Below are 13796 nucleotides of genomic sequence, written 5' to 3' on the forward strand. Positions count from 1 at the left end.
TGTGGTCAGGTCTGCTCTGCCATTTAATCATGAGCTGATCCTTACCACTCAGTCTTTTCCCCATAACCCTTGATGCCCTGACTAATCAAATACCTGACAATTCCTGCCTTAAATACAGCCAGCTATCTCACCTCTTGTGACAACAAGTTCCACAGACTCACGACCCTCTGGCTAAAGAAGTTACTCCACATTTCTTCCATCCTGAGATTGTGGGCTCTTGTCCTAGACTCCCCTACCACGGGAAACAACTTACTGTACAGTTCTACGTGTGTACTTGGACTCCATGGTACAAAAGAGTTAACTACACATTGATGGTTCATATCAGGTGAGACGGGGTCATCTTCGTCGTCCCTAAGGGGCATTAGAGAGAGCAGATGGACTTTTACAACAGCCCAATGAATTTAAACATTCCAAACTGGTTTGTTAGTGAAATATAAATTTACTCGCACTGTAGCAGAATTCAAACATGTCACAAAATATGGAATAAATAGTCCCAGCTTCTAGAGAGCATTGCAGTCATTTCTTGTTAGGGTGCAAACACGACACCACATGCAACCCTGAGATTCTTTTTCCTGCGGGTGCGGCAGAAATGACCACTTATTTGTAGAGCAAATAAGACCGTACACAGCATATATATGTTAACAAATAATGAATACGAATGTATTGAAACTGACTGTGCAATACAGAGAGAATTAAAAATTCAATAAAGTGCACAAGAGTTCTTAAATGAGTCCCCGATTGAGTTTGTCGTTGAGGTGTCTGATGGTGGAGGAGGAGCAGCTGTTCCTAAACCTGGTGGTGAGGGTTCTGTGGCACCGACACCTCTTGCCTGATGGCAGCAGCCAGGTGGTGTGGATCCTTGATGATCGCCGCTGCTCTCCGACGACAGTATTCCCTGTGGATGTTCTTGATGATGGGGAAGGTTTTGCCTGTGATGCCCTGGGCTGTGTTCACTACCCTCATTGCTCCAAAGAGAAAAGGCCTAGCTCTGTCATTCCTGCTTCTTAAGACATGTTCTCTGCGGTAAACTACCGTATATACGTTTGGATGTGCTGTATACATGGTTGGATGGGCTAGGACATACCCCCACTTTCTGTGCCTGAGGCTCCTCCCACAGACCCCTGAATAAAAGGCCACAGCCCCCTTCTCAGTCCAGGGCAGTCGACCAGCATTGGCAGACATCCATTCTTTAGTTAATAAAAGCCTATCAGTTTCTCAATAATTTCTAGTCTCTGAAGTTATTGCTGGTACATCATTCTCTAATCCAGAAGATCTGGAATGGAGTTAAAATACGGAGGATAGAATAAGCTTTGTGATTGGGTGGGTGGGGGAACAAATAGTCTCCTCTTCCCACGAACAGTGATAGGCCAGAGTTTTTAAGCTGGCAGGACACTCTACCATGGCCTTGATAGTTGAGACTTTTAAACTTTTTTTTTGTGTGTGTAACAAGTTGGTGGGAGTACAGGCTGATAATAGTGAGGCGATATCAGGAGTTTGGGTGAGGAGTGAATGTGATGAACCATTGTGTTACTTCCACAGCCAATCAGGGGTGAAGGGCTGAGAAAGAAACAAGTGAACAGTGGATAAGGGAGCGTAGAATGGGCGAATTCAGTGTCAGTCTGGGCAGGAACAAGGAAGCAAGATAGGAAACAGTAATTAGTTTAAGAGAGAAATGAGACAAGAATAACAGTAACTAGATTGCCTGCGGCAATGTTTCAAACTGCCATATTGCCTCCACAGATAAGGCCAGCAGTTGTAGGAGCAGAAATAGGCCATTCAGCCCATCAAGTCCGCCTCACCATTTAATCATGAGCTGATCCATTTTCCCCGCTCAGCCCCCCCTGCCCGGCCTTCTCCCCATAACCTTTGATGCCCTGGCTCATCACGAACCTACCAATCTCTGCCTTCAATACACCCAATGACCCGGCCTCCACAACCGCCCGTGGCAACAAATTCCACAGATTCATTCCCCTCCAGCTGAAGAAATTCCTCCGCATCTCTGTTCTAAGCGGACGCCCTTCAATCCTGAAATTGTGTCCTCTTGTCCTGGACTCTCCCACCGTGGGAAACAACCTTTCCACATCTACCCTGGCAATGCCTTCCCACATCCAAAGCATTTCAAAGAGATCCTCTCTTCTTGACCTGTTGGCTTTTTTTGTTCCAATTTCCATCACCTTTGGTTTCGATTGTCTCTATTTGGCCATTCAAATCTCCTCCTATAATTCTCCCATGAAGCCATTAGATTTCCCCCTCCTGTAGCAGTTAATTTTTCACTAATTAAGAACTTACCCCAAAGTCGCCTTTACTTGCAGAGGAGTGTTTACCTCCTATTTATCTCAGTGTAATATCTTGCCTTTGAACACAATTCAACATCAAAGTAGCTGAAAATTTCAAAACTCGGGCTTTAAGCATCAAGAATTGGTACTGATGTTTTGCTGTCATGGTATATGCTGTAAGTTGGGCTCAACTATTGCTGTGTGAATGTTAGAGTTAACCTGGGGCTGTTGGGTGAGAGTGGGGCAGTGGGATCAGTGCGGAACCGACACGGGACTGTTGGGAGAGAATGGAGCAGTGGGATGTGTGGGGGTTGACACGGGGCTGTGGGGAGAGAGTGGGATCAGTGTGGGGACTGATGAGGGGCTGTAGGAAGAGAGTGGGGCAGTGAGATCAGTGTGGGGACTGACCTGGAGCTGAGGGGAGTGAGCGGGGCAGTGGGATCAGTGTGGGGACTGACACGGGACTGTTGGGAGAGAGCAGGACAGTGGGATCAGTGTGGGGACAGACATGGGGCTGAGGGGAGAGAGCAGGACAGTGGGATCAGTGAGGGGACTGATACAGCTCTGTTGTGAGACCTATCCAAAATTTGAAGTACAGTACAGATTCAAATCTTTGAAAAATCGTAAGTCTGACCATCAAAAGTCGGGGATTATCTGTACCTTTACTTCAGTACTGAGTGCAGCTGAATCCCTCCTTCTGTGTTTTCAATGACTAAAGGGCTTTGGCTGTGGTACCACATAAAATGTCTTGAAAATAAAATATATTTGAAACAGTGAATATTATCGACATCCAGTCCTAACACTGTAGAAACAGGCCACTGTGCTTTTCACAGCCATCAGGCACCCATTTACACAAATCCAACATAAACAACCCAGAAAATGCTGGAAAAATTCAGTAGGTCAAACAGCATCTGTGGGAAGAGAAATAATAAATGCTGTTCAAGGACCTAACTACAGGAAAAATATCAATAAGATAGACAGAACGCAGAGAAGATTGACCAGGATGTTGGTGGAACTTCAGGAACTGAGTTACACGGGAAGGTTAAACAGGTTGAGACTTTATTCCCTGGAGTGCAGAAAACTGAAGGGAGATTTGATGGAAATATTTAAAATTATGAGGGGTTCGACAGTGTAAATGTAGATAGGCTTTTTCCACTGAGGGTAGGTGAGGTAGAAACCGGAAGATATGGTTTAAGGGTGAAAGGGGAAAAGTTTAGGGGAAACATCTTCACGCAGAGTGTGGTGGGGGTTTGGAACATGCTGCCAGCTGAAGGGGTGAATGCGGGCTCAATTTTAAGAAGAATTTGGACAGGTACGTGAATGGGAGAGGTATGGAGGGCTATGGACTGGGTGCAGGGTAGTGGGACTAGGTTAAAAAAAATGGTTCAGCACAGACTAGATGGGCTGAAGGGGCCTGTTTCTGTGATGGAGCGCCCTATGGTTCTATGATCCTTCATCCAAATTTTATTTTTTACACATGCAACATTACAGGATAGGTACAGGCCCTTTGGCCCACATCGTTGTGCTGACCTGTGTAAACCTATTCCACAGCAATCTAATTGTCCCCTCTTCATGGCCATAACCATTTATTATAATTTTCTATTTTTAATTTCAGTTTTTCAGGGTCTGCAGTTTTCTTTAATGACTGTTACCTTCTTTATTGTCCCCACATTCCCATAAACTCACCCCCAGAACCTACCCCTAACCTACAGACTGGGAGCAATTCACAGCGGCCAACTGACCCACCGACCTGCGAGCCGACGGGATGAGGGAGAAAACCAGAGCACTCGGAGGAAATCCCACGCAGTCACGGGGAAATCTCTGCTCGGGCAACAGCAGAGGTGGGGATTGAACCCAGGTCTCAGGAGGTGGGAGGCAGCAGATCGACCAGTTGTGCCAGGATGGTAAATATAGAAAAGTACTGCAGGAACTCAGCAGGTCCACAGATATACAACCTATGGTTCGGGCCTGAGCCCTTTGTCAAGCAAACAAAGCAGACGGGCACCTGGAATGATAAGAGAGAGGGAGGAGGGAAGAAGGGGCAGGTGGAGAAGCACATGCCAACAGGCCATATCTACCTATCTGCAGTTCCTTCAGACTTGCCGATGACACCAGGTATCAAATATCAATGGAACGGAATACAGGAAATAGATTGAAAGTTGAGGGGCATGGTGCAAGAAAAATAAAGGATTACGAATATGAGGAAGGGGTTTAGATTGTTATGGAGTAGGTTTGCATAGGTCAGCACAACATTGTGGGCTGAAGGGACTGTACTGAGCTGTTCTATCACAATGTGTCAATAAGATGAAGGAATGATTATTGATTTCAGGAGAAAGGGGAAGAATCCCACACCCAGTCCACATTAATGGTGATGAAGTGGGATTAAGATCTCCAATGACCTGTCCAAATTGACATGATGGTGACAAAACTGCACCAATGACTCTACTTTCTCTGAAGACAAAGGGTGGTGGATATGACCCCTGCGCCTCTCGGCCACTTTGACCAGTGCACCAATGGCAGTCGACTTGCTGGGTGCTTCACAGCAGGGAACGGGAGCTGCTCTGCTCAAGGTCTGAAAAAGCTGTAGAAGGCAGTGAATGCGGCTCGGAACATAATGCCAATCTCCCTCCCCAAAGTGTCTTCTTGGCTAAAGCAGCACTGACTTGGCTACCCCCTGCTGGGGACGTCCATGAGGGACCTCACGTTGCAGGTGCTGAACTTTACATCCTGACTTCTTGATCTACTGCAATGAGGGAAAGACTCAATTGTCGGGATAAACCAATGGGGAAATCTGCGAGTGTCCTGCCTTGTCGGCACCGTCCCTGCTGCACCAACAACCCAGCTGTGCGAGTTTCACACCACAGTCGCAGTCTAGGTGTCAGCGCCACCATTGTCTCTCCAACGGCCTGGGCTCTTTACCGCCGGATTGCTCACTCGAAGCCCGACGGCAGCTGGGAAGACAGCCAAGCGGCTCAGTTGTAGATTAGTGGGAGTGGGTGGGAGTGTTGTCGGCGTTGAAGGGTTCCTGACCCTGTCGGAGATTTGGATCTGGAGCTAAGGTCGCCGATGGTTTGGACTGGACTATGTGACTGCAGAAGCACTGGAGACGAATCTACGGACACCCGGTGACTCTGGGGGAACTCTTGATTCTCTCTCTGACTGTAAGAGGCTCTTCAGGCAATTCTGCCAATGGTGAATCTGTCTGCCTTACAACAGGCAAAAGTAATTTCATGCAATATGGCACTGTTTTATTAAATGGCAATAAAATGAATCTGAAATCTTGAATCTTGAAATATCCCAGTGACAGTTCCGTGGACTAAGAGACCAGACTGTAGCCTCTGAACACTCAGCTATATTGAGGGACCACCCGCCCCCCCCCCCCCCCCTTGATTCGAACATGGTGCCAATTGCTGGGACAGCTGTCCCCTGGTAAAGTAATGGGGATCAGGATAATGAACTCAGCAAGTTCAAAAAAAAAGGGACTCTGTTGAGGAAACCAGAAGGAAACTGCTCTGCATGAATAAATCACAGTCTCATGAGTCCACACCCCTCAGGAAAATGCAAGGCTCAGATTAAAGATTTACATAGGTTTAAACAGGGAACAAAGGAACAAAGAGACCCAGGGATTCATGTGACACAAATCAATGGAGACGGCAGGACCATGACAAAATAATTATCAAAGCACGTCACATCTCCAGTTTTAGTGGCATGCTAAATCTTGCCACTGTAAAACTCCAATAGTCTCCAATAAATGCCGATAATGTTTCCAATGACTAGACCTGCATGGTCATGGAAGTGCACCAACACCTCTACTTTCTCAGAAGACTAAGGCATGCCTTTCCCCCCCCCCCCACCTCCCCCGTCCTTCAATAACTTGTGCAGGGGCACCATCAAGAGCATTCTTGCTGGAGGCATCACAGCGTGGGACAAGAGCTACTTTGCCCAAGGCCAGAAGAAGCCATAGAAGATGGTGAATGCAGCTCAGAACTTCACGCAAACTTCCCTTCCCTCCGTGGTCTCCAATGACATCTCTCGCTGGCTGGGAAAGGCAGCCAACACAGTGAAAGACCTGTCACACCGCGGACACACTCACTTCTCCCGTCGGGGAGAAGGATTCAAAGTGTGAAAGGGTGCCCCATCAGGCTTTAGGACAGTTTCTGCCCCACAGCCATCAGGCTCCTGAATGAACCTCGCCACATGCTGCCCCTGCTTGGTTGATATTTCTTTACATTATATTACAAGCTTCAGTTTAAGTAAAATGGGATTATCACTGTAAGGGATAGTACACACTGAAGGGACTGAATGATCACGGTTAACATTTAACATTTCACACAAGCACCATCACAACAAAAGTAAAGCCCAGCTTCAATTCGATACATTGGAAGAACTGAGGGAAGGTTTGTCACAGTCTGTTCCAGATTCAATACATTTACAAAGACATGGTGATTTTGCAAAGGGAGAGCCACACTGATGCTGAAGAGAAAGCAGCTTTTCTTAGCAGCTCTTGTGGCCGGCCATTTCTGTGGAATTCAGAGCAAAGCATGTTCTGACTGACTGGACCTTTTCGGTGGATTGGCCTGTGTTGGGAGGGTCTTTTTGGGAATCAAAGTGCTTCGTTTGGATTGTGACCTATAGTGGAGATCACTTGGAGGGACAGCTTCATTTTAAGTGTGAGAGACCGGTGCTGGGGTCTTGGAAGCTTCATGGAGGCCACCCAGTTCGAGTCTTGCCTACAAAAGGACCAGGAGTGTTGTGGCCACAGCTCGTGTGGATGGAGATTTCTTCAAAGACAACACAGGGAGAATTTGTGAGTCTGTCGTAGCTGCAACTCCAGTCTCCCTACCAGTTCATCATTAATCCTGGGCATCAAATTTCAAAGACCGACGCATCAACACTGAATTTAAAAGACTGAACTTTGAAGTAACTTTCGAGATTTTGGCCCGGACACACACGACACTCACACACCTATGCATAGCTGGGGATAGATTTAGTGTTAAGGATAGCTTAAGAGTTAAGACTATAGTTAATAAAATTAGTGTTTTAAAATTAAACACTGCCTGGTTCATTGTCTATGCTGGTCATTAAATTGTATTGTTTAAAAGGCTGTGTGAATGTTTGAGATAACCTTTCAGATTGTGCAAGGAAAATCCTTTGTCATTGTGCTGGTGTAATGTGACAAATAAACTTAATCTTGTATCCAGTTGATGGTTCACCATTTGGTACCAGCGTCTGAGATGAGGAGCTGGAGTATAGGCTGGTTCTATGTCCAGGCTGAAACTCACTGGGTCCTGTTTCCCACTCCCTTTCAACTCATCTGGGCTAAGTTACTCATTTTAAACTCACATGGGAAAAAAAAGTGAAATAAAAGTGTTTTGAGTTCTAAATAGGAACAATATCCAATAGACCAGAAGATCTGCTGGTACGACAGAATTAAAATTACAAATATATTGGATTATAGGAGTTGGACCTTGTTATATGTGGATTGTGGAGGAGTACGTGGCTTCCCTGTCTGGAATATTGTGGATTGCGGGTGGTCATGTGTCCTCTCTGTCTGAAACTTATTCGGAAGTTACATCACCTGGCAATCTAGCTTGGACTCCAGCCACCCATTAGTGCACACCTTGCCATTGGCTCATTTAAATGACTTAGTGTAATTATTAGCTAGGCACCCAGATCAGAACTGTATATAACATCGATGGCTAGCATATTTTTCTCTTCTCTGCCTCGTGGTCCAAGCCCCGGACATCGCTCCATGCCAGGTCACTACTGTGGACAATGCTGGAAGAGTTGCAGGTAAGGTGTGCACTACACTGAAGTCAAGCTGTAGTACTGTGATAGATCAGTGCTTGCAGGGAGATGCACCCCTGTTGGTACAGGGAACCAAGAGTGTGTTTAAAAGTCCCCATCTGTAGAGTATGTACATGTGCATGAGCATGTAGAAGATAGGTGGCCACTGGTATCAGAGTCCAACTTGGGTCTGATGTGAATGTCTATAGTGTTGTTTAGTTGTAGGGCAATTAAGTATCATTTGTCATTCTCCCCTGTGTTCAATAAAGTTACCTGTAATTGTAACACTTGTCTCCAGACTCATCTCTCTGTGAGCCCACTGCATCTGATACTCTTCCAAACACAAAAGACCTCAGATGGTGCAAGGTGGCCACTCTTTAAAAAGTATGTCAATACTTCAGAGAGTGTAGAAGAGAAAATATTGTCCAAGAAACTGCAAAGATGTGGAAGGCCATGTGTAGTTGGCAGTCTCTCTCTTCCCTTTTCCATCTGTCTCCTTTCTCAGAGCTAAAATCAATTCTCACCTCTCCTCTTATCATATCCAATTCACCCCCTTTATTAGTCTGGACTCCTCCCTCTGCCAGCCTGCACTCTTTATTCTGATGCCTTCCTGATCTTGAAGAAGGGCTCAGCCCCCAAATCTCGGCAATATATCTTCACCACCTACGGACGCTGTGAGACTGGCTGAATTCTTCCAGCATTTACTGTGTGTTTTCTACAATCACAGCACCTGCAGACTTTTCTGTTTTACATCACTCTCCTTGCAGCAGAGCAGGCTATGGAGGGGAGGAGGGGGGAGGGAGGAGGGAGTAAGAAGTCGGGGGGGGGGGGGGTGGGGGAAAGAGAGAGAGAGAACAAAATCTCCTCCTGGAAATCGTTTTGAGCTCCAGATTCCAGCATTATTCACTCCCTCGTGTGCCGTAAGGTTAATGAGAGATTCAAGTGGGGTTTGGATAGTACAAATAGGGCCAAACTGTTTTTGAGAGATAGGGACCAAATACAGGCAAATGGAACCAATTCAGGAAGGCACTAATGAGAAGTTTGTTTCTCCACTGAAAAACTCTAACATGCACAGTTAAGGTAATAGTTAAAAGACCTTCCTTCCAAACTACCATAAGGTGACTGTGTGTATAAGACGAACCTCCAAAACTTCCACTTTAAATGTAGGTTGTGAGCTATACTAACTATATGAGACTACTCCAAATCTGGCATTTACTGCGGAGAGCTTTCTGCCCAAAATAGTCCTTGAACAACCGTCCCACTGACTAGTGAAGTGATGTTACGCTATTATTTGAAGGTATGTTAGACAGGCTTATATTTTTATTGTTTTAATATTACTATTAATCCAGCTTCCCAAACGCAAGTTTCAGTAGAAAAATATTTAGTGGTAGGACCGTTGGAGTTGTGTGAGTGTTTTACATTGTTCTCCATAGCAATGGGGATATTAAGGTTTGGATTTTTTAATTTTTGGCACACAAGAACATAGAACACTACAGCACAGAAAACAAGCCATTCAGCCCTTCTAGCCTGTACCAACCATTGTTCAGCTAGTCGCAATAACCTGCTCCCATTCCATAACCCTCCAGACCTCTCCCATCCATGTATCTATCCAATTTTTTCTTAAAACTCAAGATCGAGTCTGCACCCACCACATCAGCTGGCAGCTCATTCCACGCTCCCACCACTCTCTGAGTGAAGAAGTTTCCCCTCATGTTCCCTCTAAACCTTTCCCTTTTCACCCTAAAGCCATGTCCTCTCATATTAATCTCCAAATCTGAGTGGAAAGAGCCTGCTCACATTTACTCTGTCGATTCCCCTCAATTTTGTAAACCTCTATCAAATCTCCCCTTTTTCTTCTTTGTTCCAAGGAATAAAGTCCTAACCTGTTTAATTTTTCCCTGTAACTCAACTCCTAAAGACCCAGCAACATCCTAGTAAATCCTTGGTTTGGGGGTGACATTTTTAAGATTCAAATTCCATCTTATATGTTGACATAGATTTACATGAAATTTTGGGGTGTACGGACCACTGGTAAGGCCAGCATTTATTGCTCATCCCAAAATGGCCATAGAACAGAGGCATGCTGGGCTACTTCAGAATCAGAATTTCATGAAATTCGGTGTTTTGAAGCAGCAATCATAGAGCAAACACATATATTATAACCATCTTACAACATTACTACAAAAAATAAAATAATTGTGCACAAAAAGTAAGGCAATGTCTTTGGTTCTTTGATTATTCAGGAATCTGATGGCAATGGGGAAGAAGCTGTCCATGTGCCGCTAAGTGCTTGTCTTTAGGGTCCTGTGCCTTTTCCCCAATGGTAGCAGAGTGAAGAGGGCCTGGCCTGGGTGGTGGGGGGGTCTTTGAGGATAGATGCTGCTTTTTTAAGACACCGCCTCATGTAGATGTCCTCGATGGAGTGAAGTCTGGTGCCCATTATGTCACAGGCCAAGTTAACAACCCCCTGGAGTTTATTCTTGTCCTGAGAGTTGGCGCCTTCATACCAGGCAATGATGTAACCAGCCAGAATGCTCCCCACTGTTCACCTGTAGTTTACAGGTGACATACCGAATCTTATCAGACACCCACAAAGTATAGCCACTGGCAGGCTTCTTCAACATGGAGGCTCCAGGACAGATCCTTGAAGATGTTGACACCCAGGAATTTGAAGTTCTTGACCCTTTCCAATACTGAGCCCTCAACGAAGACTGGGTCGTGTTCCCCTGACTTCCTCCTGAAGCCCACAATCATCTGCTTGGTTTTGCTGATGTTGAGTGCAAGGTTATCGTCATTACACCATTCAACGAGCTGATCTACTTCCCTCCTGTTTGCTTCCTCAATGCCGTTTGCGATTCTGCCGACAACTGTGGTGTCATTGGCAAATGTGTAGATGGCATTGGAATTGTGCCTGGCCACACGGTCATGGGAGTATAACAAGTAGAGCACGTATCCTTGGGGTGCACCTGTGTTGATAGTCAGTGAGAAGATGTTCTTTTTTCCAATTTGTTCTGACTGTGGACTTTTCAGTGGATTTTTAGGTCAACCACTTGGCTGCAGGGTCTGAAGACACATCCGGATCAGACTGGGTTAAGGCACTGGTAAGACCCCATTTAGAGGAGATTTACCAGGATGATTCCTGGAATACAGGGCATGGCATATGGAGAGCATTTGACAGTTCTTGGGTTGTACTCGGAGTATAGGAGAGTGAGGAAGGTTCCCATAGAGACATTTCAAATATTGAAAGGTTTTGACAGAGTGAATGCAGATAAGATGTTTCCCTTGATGGGTGAATCGTGGACAAGACGTCATAGTCTTAAAATTAGAAGTTATCCAATTAAAACAGAGAGGAGGAAGAACTTCTTCAGTCAGAGGGTCGTGGATCTGTGGAACTCCCTGCCGCACAAAGCAGTGGAGGCCAGATCACTGGGAGTATTTAAAAAAGAAATGGTAAGTTTCTCATTAGTGAGGGTATCAAGGGATATGGGTAAAGGGCTGGAAATTGGAACGAGGTGTGAGCATAATTCAACTTAGTGTAGAGTCATGGAACAGACTGGATGGGCCTAGTGGCCTGCTTCCACTCCTTTATCTTGTGATCTTGTGAGACATCAGATTTACTTCGCTGTCCATTACTACAGAACCAAATGGGCTTTTTGCAACAATTCAGTCGTTCCAGGGTCACAATTAAAGTTCAAAGTTATTGTCAGACTACATTCATTACATCACATACAATAATGAGATTCCTTTTTCCTGCAGGCCAGGCACAATTTCTACTTATCGGTAACTGTAAACTACTCATGATAAAAAAGAAGTAAACCACAAAAGTCTGCAGGCACTGTAGTTTAAAGCAAAAGCACGATGCTGGTACACTCAGCAGGTCAAACAGTGGACCTTGTACAGCAAAGATAAAGACACAGAACCAACGTTTCGGGCTTGAGGCCTTCATCGAGGTATGAGCAAAATGTAAGCGGGTGTCCGAAAAATAAGGGAAGGCCATCCACTTATTACCTCCTGTCTGTGGGCTTGTGCTCCTCTGCCTGACCCTCCCCAACCCCCCCACCATTTTGTTCAGACGCCCACCCTGAAGAGGGGTCAGGCCCGAAACGTCAGTTATACATCTTTAGACGCTGTGAAACCTGCTGAGTTCCATTTCTGTGTTTCTAGATTTTAGCATCACCAGTTTCCTGTGTCTTCACAACACAGGGGGACCTCTGAGCACCGCCCTGTCATCATGGTCAACATTATCATCTTTATCCTCTTCCTTTCTGCCACGTAGTAACAGATGTCCTTTGGATCAGCAAACTTAAGTCTCTGAAAGGGACGTTTATTGTTCAGGAGTCTGGCCCATACCATGCTCATCCAAAATTGATCTTTGTAGAATATTGTATTTGCCAGCTCAGCTCTGTAGCCGCTCTGAGCCCAATTGCTCATCTAGAGATTTTTTTGTAATGAAGTGTCTTGATGGTTTTTGATCCCTATACTCTCTCTGGCAATGGCTTTTAGACTCTGCAGCATAAGGAACGATTTTTTTTTTCCCTCTGCGAATGGAGATTGGTGCTATCAGTTCACCTTGGGCTCTTATGGACCCGGTGAGACCTGCCGAGTTCCTCCAACGTGCCTTTGTTTTCACTCTATCTGTTCACTGTAGCTTCCCCTGACTTCCTATAACTCCATTCAATCTGCCCCGAAACCTCCCACCCCGTCCCAATCCAGTCAATCCCTCCTCAAATTTCCGAGGTAAAACCTTCAAGGAAAAAGATATCCATTTCCAATTCCTAACCGTCAAAAGGTGACCAATCCAAACACCAGAACGTCTCCCTTCGAGGAACTTTGGGCAGATTTATGGATAGGAGGGGCTTGGAGGAATATGGAACAAGTTCAGGCAAATGGGATTAGCCCACAGTTGGTGCGGACTAGTTGGGCCAAAGGCTGTATCGCTGTTATGACCCTACTCTCATTTAAGTGACCCTCCTCCAATTTACAGGTGGCTTTGGTTTGGCTGTGCACGAGGCCATGGTGTGGGGATGGAAAACACAAAGTGCTGGAGAAACTCAGCAGGGCAAACAATGTTCTTTATGTAGCAGAGACTTGGCTTGTTTTGGGTTTGAGCCCTTCCTTCGTCAAGGCATGAGAGAAAGTCAGAGGGCGTCCGATCAAAATGATAGGGGGCTGGCAAAGGCAGGAGATGAAGGCAACATGGCTGTGGAATCAAGTCTAGGCAAATATATAGTCGTAGAGCTCTCCTACCCCTCCCCCACCTCTTTAATTCGGATGCCTGCTGACATTCCTTCATGCCTTGATGAAGGGCTCAAGCCCTCTTTCCCTATCCCTCCTTCACGTTTTTTCCAGCTCCCCATCCCCTCCATTCAGAGTGCTACCCCTCCCCATCACTTTTCAGTTATCCTCCCACGACTCCTTACCTGTCAGCCTGTACTCTTCCCCCTGCCTCCTCTTCCCTCCTCTGCTCCCCCCCCCCCACCTTGCTATTCTGGCATCATACCTTGAAGGGCTCAGGCCCGAAACATCGGTTACCCTTTCTTCCCACAGATGCTGCGTGACCTGCTGAGTTTCACCCGCACTTTTGTGCATGGCGCGACAATCACAGTAGATGCAGATTTTCCGGCTTGCACAATACTCCCAATTTGGCCACACTGGTGTCTTGTACAACTTCACCCTAACATCCCAATTCCTGCGCTCAATACTTTGATTTATGAAGGCCAACGTGCTCTCTTT

Source organism: Narcine bancroftii, chromosome 4 (genome assembly GCF_036971445.1).
Source record: "Narcine bancroftii isolate sNarBan1 chromosome 4, sNarBan1.hap1, whole genome shotgun sequence".
NCBI classification, from domain to species: domain Eukaryota; kingdom Metazoa; phylum Chordata; class Chondrichthyes; order Torpediniformes; family Narcinidae; genus Narcine; species Narcine bancroftii.